The following is an 8,077-nucleotide window of genomic DNA, read 5'->3' on the forward strand; positions in this document are numbered from 1 at the left end:
AGATTACGTATACACCTAGTGTGATCTCCTCTATTGACCTACGCGAGGGGTGTACGCGTAGTAAAATAATGGAACTTATTCATTGATTCATCATAGGCGTTCCACTCCCACTAACTCTGTATACATCCCATGAACAGGTTCTGTTAAGACCTTCATCTGTAATGGCAGTTCAGTTACTGTCCAATGAACATTGAGGGCTCGCACTCATCAGGTCAGTCCGCCCACTCACTCTCCAAAACGCCCTCACAGATGGCAAAACAACCAATAGGCCTCAATGATGAAGGACCAAGTGACCCCATTTCTATTCTAAGGTATTTACTCAACGTCTTCAATGCGTTTCAAGAGCTATCAGTTAAGATACATAGAGATCCAACCAACAAGAGACGAGAATACAAATGAAAAAAGGGTATAAACACTATGAATACATAAAGCTAATGGCGAAACACAGATGAAAGTCAAAACAAAGTCATAAATCTCAGAACGAACATGAAAGTGAAGGGTAGGAAAGCATCGTAAACAGAACAAATAAAGAAATTCATCACAAAACGATCTCAGAGTACAATTGCCTCTGTATTCTTGTTACGATGATTTTCTTACCTTCACTCTAACAATTCTTTTGGAACTTTTCAACTCCCACGAGATAACTCATAATAATAGGAAACAAATCCTACGACATAGGAGAATATTTGAGTTACGAGTTTGGTCTACATTTGAAACAATGCGGAATAGTTTCGCAAATCACGCCACCCGGAACACCACAACGTAATGGTGTGTCTGAACGTCATAATCGTACTTTACTGGATATGGTGCGATCTATGATGTCTCTTACTGATTTACCGCTATCGTTTTGGGGTTATGCTTTAGAGACAACTGCATTCATGTAAATAGGGCACCATCAAAATCCGCTGAGACAACGCCTTATGAACCATGGTTTGGCAAGAAACCAAAGTTGTCGTTTCTTAAAGTTTGGGGCTGCGATGCTTATGTGAAAAAGCTTCAACCTGATAAGCTCGAACCCAAATCGGAGAAATGTGTCTTCATAGGATACCCAAAGGAAACTGTTGGGTACACCTTCTATCACAGATCCGAAGGCAAGACATTCGTTGCTAAGAATGGATCCTTTCTAGAGAAGGAGTTTCTCTCGAAAGAAGTGAGTGGGAAGAAAGTAGAACTTGATGAGGTAATTGTACCTGCTCCCTTATTGGAAAGTAGTTCATCACAGAAAACGGTTCCTGTGACACCTACACCAATTAGTGAGGAAGCTAATGATGATGATCATGAAACTTCAGATCAAGTTACTACCGAACCTCGTAGGTCAACCAGAGCAAGATCCGCACCAGAGTGGTACGGTAATCCTATTCTGGAGGTCATGTTACTTGACCATGATGAACCTACGAACTATGAGGAAGCGATGATGAGCCCAGATTCTGCAAAATGGCTTGAGGCCATGAAATCTGAGATGGGATCCATGTATGAGAACAAAGTGTGGACTTTGGTTGACTTGCGATGATCGGCAAGCCATCGAGAATAAATGGATCTTCAAGAAGAAGACTGACGCTGATGGTAATGTTACTGTCTACAAAGCTCGACTTGTTGCGAAAGGTTTTCGACAAGTTCAAGGGATTGACTACGATGAGACCTTCTCACCCGTAGCGATGCTTAAGTCTGTCCGAATCATGTTAGCAATTGCCGCATTTTATGATTATGAAATTTGGCAAATGGATGTCAAAACTGCATTCCTGAATGGATTTCTAGAAGAAGAGTTGTATATGATGCAACCAGAAGGTTTTGTCGATCCAAAGGGAGCTAACAAAGTGTGCAAGCTCCAGCGATCCATTTATGGACTGGTGCAAGCCTCTCGGAGTTGGAATAAACGCTTTGATAGTGTGATCAAAGCATATGGTTTTATACAGACTTTTGGAGAAGCCTGTATTTACAAGAAAGTGAGTGGGAGCTCTGTAGCATTTCTGATATTATATGTGGATGACATATTGTTGATTGGAAATGATATAGAATTTCTGGATAGCATAAAAGGATACTTGAATAAGATTTTTTCAATGAAAGACCTCGGTGAAGCTGCTTATATATTGGGCATCAAGATCTATAGAGATAGATCAAGACGCTTAATTGGACTTTCACAAGCACATACCTTGATAAAGTTTTGAAGAAGTTCAAAATGGATCAAGCAAAGAAAGGGTTCTTGCCTGTGTTACAAGGTGTTGAAGTTGAGTCAGACTCTGTCGGTAGGAACGACACCTATGGGATCACAAGAATCCCTACTACGGTTGCGAGGCGCGGGGTCGTGAGAAGAGCGGATCAAACAGATAGCACACGGTTCATTTATCCAGGTTCGGGCCGCGAGGATGTGTAAAACCCTACTCCTGCTTTGGTGGATTGTATATATGTGTTCTTGAGCTAGCTATGGGGCGTGAGGAGCTCCAAAAAGCCGAATCCTTCTCCTGGTCGCCTCGGGCCTCCTTTTATAGGAAAAGGGGTAGCCACAGTGGCACACAGGAGGTGGAAAGGGAACAGTGATGTGAGGTTATCCCTCGCATTACATGACAAGGCGCATTTAATGCGTCTTGCCTAGGTGTCCTTGCTTTGTCGGGGACGGGGGAGAGCCCTGTCTCGTCCGTCGCCACTCCCTCTCGTGTCGACACGCGCCCTGGCCAGCGGCGCCCGCGGCGCCATGTAGGCAGGCAGGCAGCTGAGGTGGCGCAGTGGTGGGTCTCCATGAAGATCCGCATGCCGCCACGCTGGTGCCTGCCCAACTGGTTGGGTCGGCAGCTGCATGCGAACGGCGGTGGAGGTTTTGACTGGCGTGGGCCTGATGGTGGCCCTACGTTCTTGGCAAGGGCCTTGCCGGGGCCCCGGCAAGGGTCTTGCCGAGGCGCCTGCTGTCATCCCCGGCAAGGCTCTTGCCGGGGGCCTTCCTCGGCTGGGATCCCGCCAAGGGTCATCATCTTCTATAGTGCGTGTCTGATCTTGAATGTCTTCACAAAGATCTGCATGCTACCACGGGGATGTCTCTCGAATCCTTGCCCCATGGGGGCAGTGGACTCAAGGGTGATTTGCTCCGTAGGTGTGGGGCGAGTCGCCACAGCAAGGGTCTTGCCGGGGTTGCTAGAACTGTTTCCCGGCAAGGATCTTGTCAAGGGAGTCCGCTTCGTCCGCTTTGCTCTTCGTGGTCTTGGCCTTGGCGTCGTTCTGCTTCTCTTGAGCTTCGGTCTTACCTTGGCTCACCTCCCTTGCCTTGCTTGGTGTGGTGGTGCCCGTGGCTCAGACTGCCCGTGCACAGTTATAGGGGTATAAAAAGTGTACCCCTCTTTTTGTACACGGACAGGAGCCCCCGTGCCTGGGCCACACATAAGCGCAACGCGTTGTTGGGCTAGGCCCAAAAACGGTGCGCGGGCAGGTGGGGCGGTTTTTACCGTGGTAAGATTCTTTGCGCGCTGCGCTTCCTACGACTCCCACGCGTGGTGCGGCATGGGGAGGTGGGCGTGACGTGGGCAGCATGTGTGGGGTTGAGCTCTGCACGCATGCGTCACGTCGTAGTAAAGGGACGGTTCGCGCCTTCCCCATAAACGGAGGGAGGCGTGGAGGCGCGGCCCATTTACTGAATGGGGCCGAGGCGGGTCTTCAAGGCGTCCACTCCCCACGATCACGGGGTGGGGAGAGGTCGCCTCACCCGTTCCCCTCGGTTCTGCACGTCCGCCACGTGTCTCCCATGCGCTTGGGGTGGCAAACGGTGGAGGCGGGAAACCGGCGCCGCGGGTTGGGGCAGCGGGTCGGTCCTGGCTCCCTGCGCCTTCCGTATCTTGATTGGCCGAGCGGGGCGCGAGCCCCAACCCCGATCCTTTATAAAGAGCGGGAGGGGGGATGGCGTCCCGCATTCTTTCATCTTCTTCTTCCTTCAGCTTCTGCTCCTCCCTTCCATCCGTCATGGAGAGAGGGAATCCCGGTCCTTCAACAGTGGCGGCGAGGGTCGCCGCTCGACAACGCGTCCCTCCTTCTCCTGCGCCTGCGGTGCAGAGCCAGCCGCGAGGGGAAGGGGGAGGGGGCGAGGCCATGGGCGAGGCCGGGGCGCTCGGGGAAGAGGAGGACGGGGTGGCGCGCCGGCCTCGCCTCCGCCAGCAGCTCCTCCTCCAATGGAGGGCCACGTTGGGGATGACCCTTGTGAGTTCTTCGTCAGGCTGCGCCGGCCGCCGTGCCGTCGCCTTTGTCTCCCGACTCCATTTGCGCGGGAGATGGAGCTGGATCCGCCGGAGTCGTTGCGGCTGCACATGAGGGGCTGCGGGATCAGTGGCACGCGGGTCGCATCGACTTCCCCGCCCCTCACGTGATGTATCTTCGTCAGGGGGATGGAAGACGTTTGCTCATATCCACCGCTTGACGGAGGGGCTCACTCTCCATTTTAAGCTGATGGAGGGTGGCCTTCTCTCCGTCAAGGTCTTCGGGTGCTTTGGGACCCGTGCAAGGTGCTGCGTGGAGAGCTCTTCTGATAGTGAAGACTCCTCCTCGGGCGGGAGTGACGAGGAGGACAGCGGCAGCGACGACGAGGGTAGTAGGCGGCAGGATGACGGGTCCGACTAGGTGTCGGGTGCCGCTCCGTGCGGCACCGGCGACCCCATCATCCGTGTCGCCGGCTCCCTGAACTTCTCGGGGTCGTCTCCTTGGGCGGCTGGCGTTGGGAGGCTGCGGAAGAGGAAGAGGGCGGGCGGCAAGGCCGTCAAGTCGGAGTACGCGGGCACCGATGCCTTCGACGCGTGCTGACGTCCTGCCGCCTCGTCTTCGAGCTCTGCTTCCGGCGCCGCCATCACCATCCAGCCTTTGGACGGCCACCAAGATGTTCTCTTGGTGTCTTCTGCCACCCGTAGCTCGCCTAGGCGCTCCTTTTGTCCCTTTTCGCCTCCTTGACCTGCCTCCTGAGGAGAGGGACAAGAAAGGGATTACGGGCACCTTATCTCTTTTTAGTTTGTAAGCCTTCGGGCCTTTGTTGAATTTAAAACTTGTAATCCCATCATTCATGTTTTTCATTCCCTATGGACTGTACCTGAGTGGAATGTTTTTAATGAAAAAGGGATGCTTGCCGGGTCATTTGTTTGCGGGTGGAACCCACGACAAGGAGTAAATCCTTGATATCTTCAAGATAAACATTTCCTTGCCCGGCAACAGGCCTTGCCGTCTCCCCACTTCGCTCGACCTTCCTCACGCCTTTGGCGGAGGCAGGGATGAGGCGGGTTCAGGCTCCTTGTTTCATCCTTTCGCTGCCGCGACTACGACCAAACTTGGCCCCAGGAACGAGCCCTAGGGCCTAGAGTTAGGGGAGCACGGTAGCTTAGGGAAAAACGAGGTTTCACATACCTCAGTCCATAATGGAATGCATGATAAGGGATGAAGAACTTATCTGAAGCTGCAGTCCCCGGCAACCCTGGTTTGCCGTGGGTGAATCTTTGCTCTTGCAGCCCCCGGCAATACTGGCTTGCCGGGGCCTAGATGCTGGTCTGTTCCTTTTCTTTTTCTCCCCAAGTGGTTCGGCAAGGATATCTGTGTGTCCTGTGAACCAAAGAAGACAAAGAAAGACAAAGAGACGCACACTCGACCTCTAAGCTAGGGGTTAGTCGCCGCTAAGCACTATCAACCCTAACCAAGGACGAGACTCGACCTAGCATGCATGCTATAACTTAGGGCGCCAGCGCTTCATTTATTTATGCTCAGGGTCTGCGCCTGGCTTTGTACAAAGGGTTACATGCATCATCGGCAAGGCTTGTACAAAAGGTGGCTTGCCGGGGGGCCCGGCAAGCCGCGCCTCACGGGTAAAACTTGCGAAGATGCTCAATGTTCCAGGAGTTACTCACCGGAACGGCATCTTCGGTCTCCAGGCGGACTGCGCCGGGCCTTGGTGACTCGTATTACCCGATAAGGGCCTTCCCACTTTGGCGTCAACTTGTTGGAATTCTTGGCCGATTGAACACGCCGAAGAACAAGGTCGCCTTCCTCAAAAGCTTCGGGCATGAACCTTGCGGCTATGGTAGCGACGCAAGGCTTGCTGGTAGCGCGCTGCTCTCACAGCCGCCCGAAGACGATCTTCCTCAAGGAGCGCGTCATCTTGCCGCAGTTGCTCTTGCTCAAGCTCATCATAAGCGAGCACTCGAGGTGACCCGTATATGAGTTCAGTGGGGAGAACTGCTTCTGCCCCGTATACTAGGGCAAAGGGTGTCTGGCCGGTGGCTCGATTTGGCGTCGTCCTGATCGACCAAAGAACTGTCGGCAACTCATCAATCCAGCGCCTTCCACTCTTGTGCAGCCTGTCAAAGGTCTTGGTCCTTAAGCCTCGCAGTACTTTAGCGTTTGCCCTCTCAGCTTGACCATTGCTTCGTGGGTGAGCAACGGAAGCGAAACAGACTTTGCTGCCGAGGTCTTGGATATATTGCATGAAGGTGCGGCTTGTGAACTGTGTGCCGTTGTCGGTGATGACCCTGTTGGGTACACCAAAACGGCACACTAGTCCCTTGAAGAATTTGACGGCTGACTGAGCTGTGACCTTCCTCAGTGCCTCCACCTCTAGCCACTTTGTGAACTTGTCGATCGCGACGTATAAGTACTCAAAGCCCCCAACAGCGCGGGGGAAGGGGCCCAACATGTCGAGCCCCCAGACCGAGAAGGGCCAGGAGAGAGGAATGGTTTGAAGGGCTTGAGCTGGCTGATGAAGCTTCTTTGAATGGAACTGACACGCTTCACACCTGGTGACTAGTGTCGTCGCATCCTGGAGGGCAGTGGGCCAGAAGAAGCCTTGCCGAAATGCCTCGCCGGCAAGGGCTCTTGACCCTATGTGGGATCCACATATGCCTCCATGTATCTCTGCCAACAGCCCCAGTCCTTCCTCTCGAGGGATACACTTCAATTTCACGCCGTTCAGTCTCTTTCTGTACAGGACGTCATCGACGAACTGGTACATAGCAGATCGACGGGCTACTTTTTCCGCTTCTTCCTGCTCCTCAGGAAGTTCCGCAGTTTGGAGGCGGACGGTATGCTGTGCCCACGCTGGAGCCTGGGGCTCGACGGCAAGGACTAAAGGCATTTCCTCCATGACAGGAGCGGCTGTCTCGACGGCAAGAGCTTGACGCCCCGCCGGAGCTAGCCGTCCCGTGGCGGGCTTAGTGTCCCCGGCAACATCCTTGCCAGCGGCTCCGGGGAGCTCGATGGGAAAGTACTTGCCGGGCCCTGATTTCCTCCTCTTGTTTTGCTCTGTTGATGGATCAACGGATGGCTGAGTTAGCTGAAGCACAAAGGTACCTGGTTCCACAGGTAGCTTGAGGGCAGCGCGTTTTGACAGGTAATCGGCGATGTCGTTCTCCGCTCGGGGAACGTATTCTGCCTGTATACCGTCAAAACGCTCTTCCAGCTTTCTCACTTCATCGACGTAGGCCTTCATCAACGGGCTCTGGTAATCCTTGTTGACTTGCTTGACGACAAGTTGCGAGTCGCCTCTGACGACGAGTTTCTTGATTCCGAGGTCCGCCGCGATCCTAAGACCGGCAAGCAGCCCTTCGTACTCAGCCGTATTGTTTGTTGACACCTCCCTGGGGAAGTGCATCTGGATCACGTACTTGAGGTGCTCTCCGGTGGGCGCGACAAGCAGTACGCCAGCCCCGGCGCCCTGTAAGGAGAAAGCTCCATCAAAGTACATGATCCAGTCGCAACTTGCCTCCTTGCCGGGGAGAGCAGTCTCTTGGGTTTCTTCGTCAGGCGTCGCGGTCCATTCTGCAACGAACTCCGCCAGGACTCGGCTTTGAATCGTCGAGGTACTCTCAAACTTGAGGCCAAAGCTGGACAGTTCCAGTGCCCACTCTACGATCCTTCCCGTTGCGTCTGGATTGTGCAATATCCGTTGCAGAGGGAGGCGAGTGACGACAGTGATTTCGTGCGCCTGGAAGTAGTGACGCAGCTTCCTCGAGGCCATAAGAAGGCCGAAGAGCAGTTTCTGCACACCGGAGTACCTTGATCTAGCCCCCTGCAGGAGGGAACTAACAAAGTAGACCGGGTGCTGCATCATTTTCTTCTTCGGCGGCACTCC

At 53.4% G+C, this 8,077-nt stretch overlaps 1 pseudogene; it reads left to right on the forward strand.

The window, feature by feature from the left end:
- The first annotated feature begins 249 nt into the window (after positions 1 to 249).
- The window catches only part of LOC125537712, a 16,613-nt pseudogene continuing 8,785 nt past the window's right edge, over positions 250 to 8,077 (forward strand).

The sequence above is a fragment of the Triticum urartu genome, chromosome 2, assembly GCF_003073215.2.
Source record: "Triticum urartu cultivar G1812 chromosome 2, Tu2.1, whole genome shotgun sequence".
NCBI classification, from domain to species: Eukaryota; Viridiplantae; Streptophyta; class Magnoliopsida; order Poales; family Poaceae; genus Triticum; species Triticum urartu.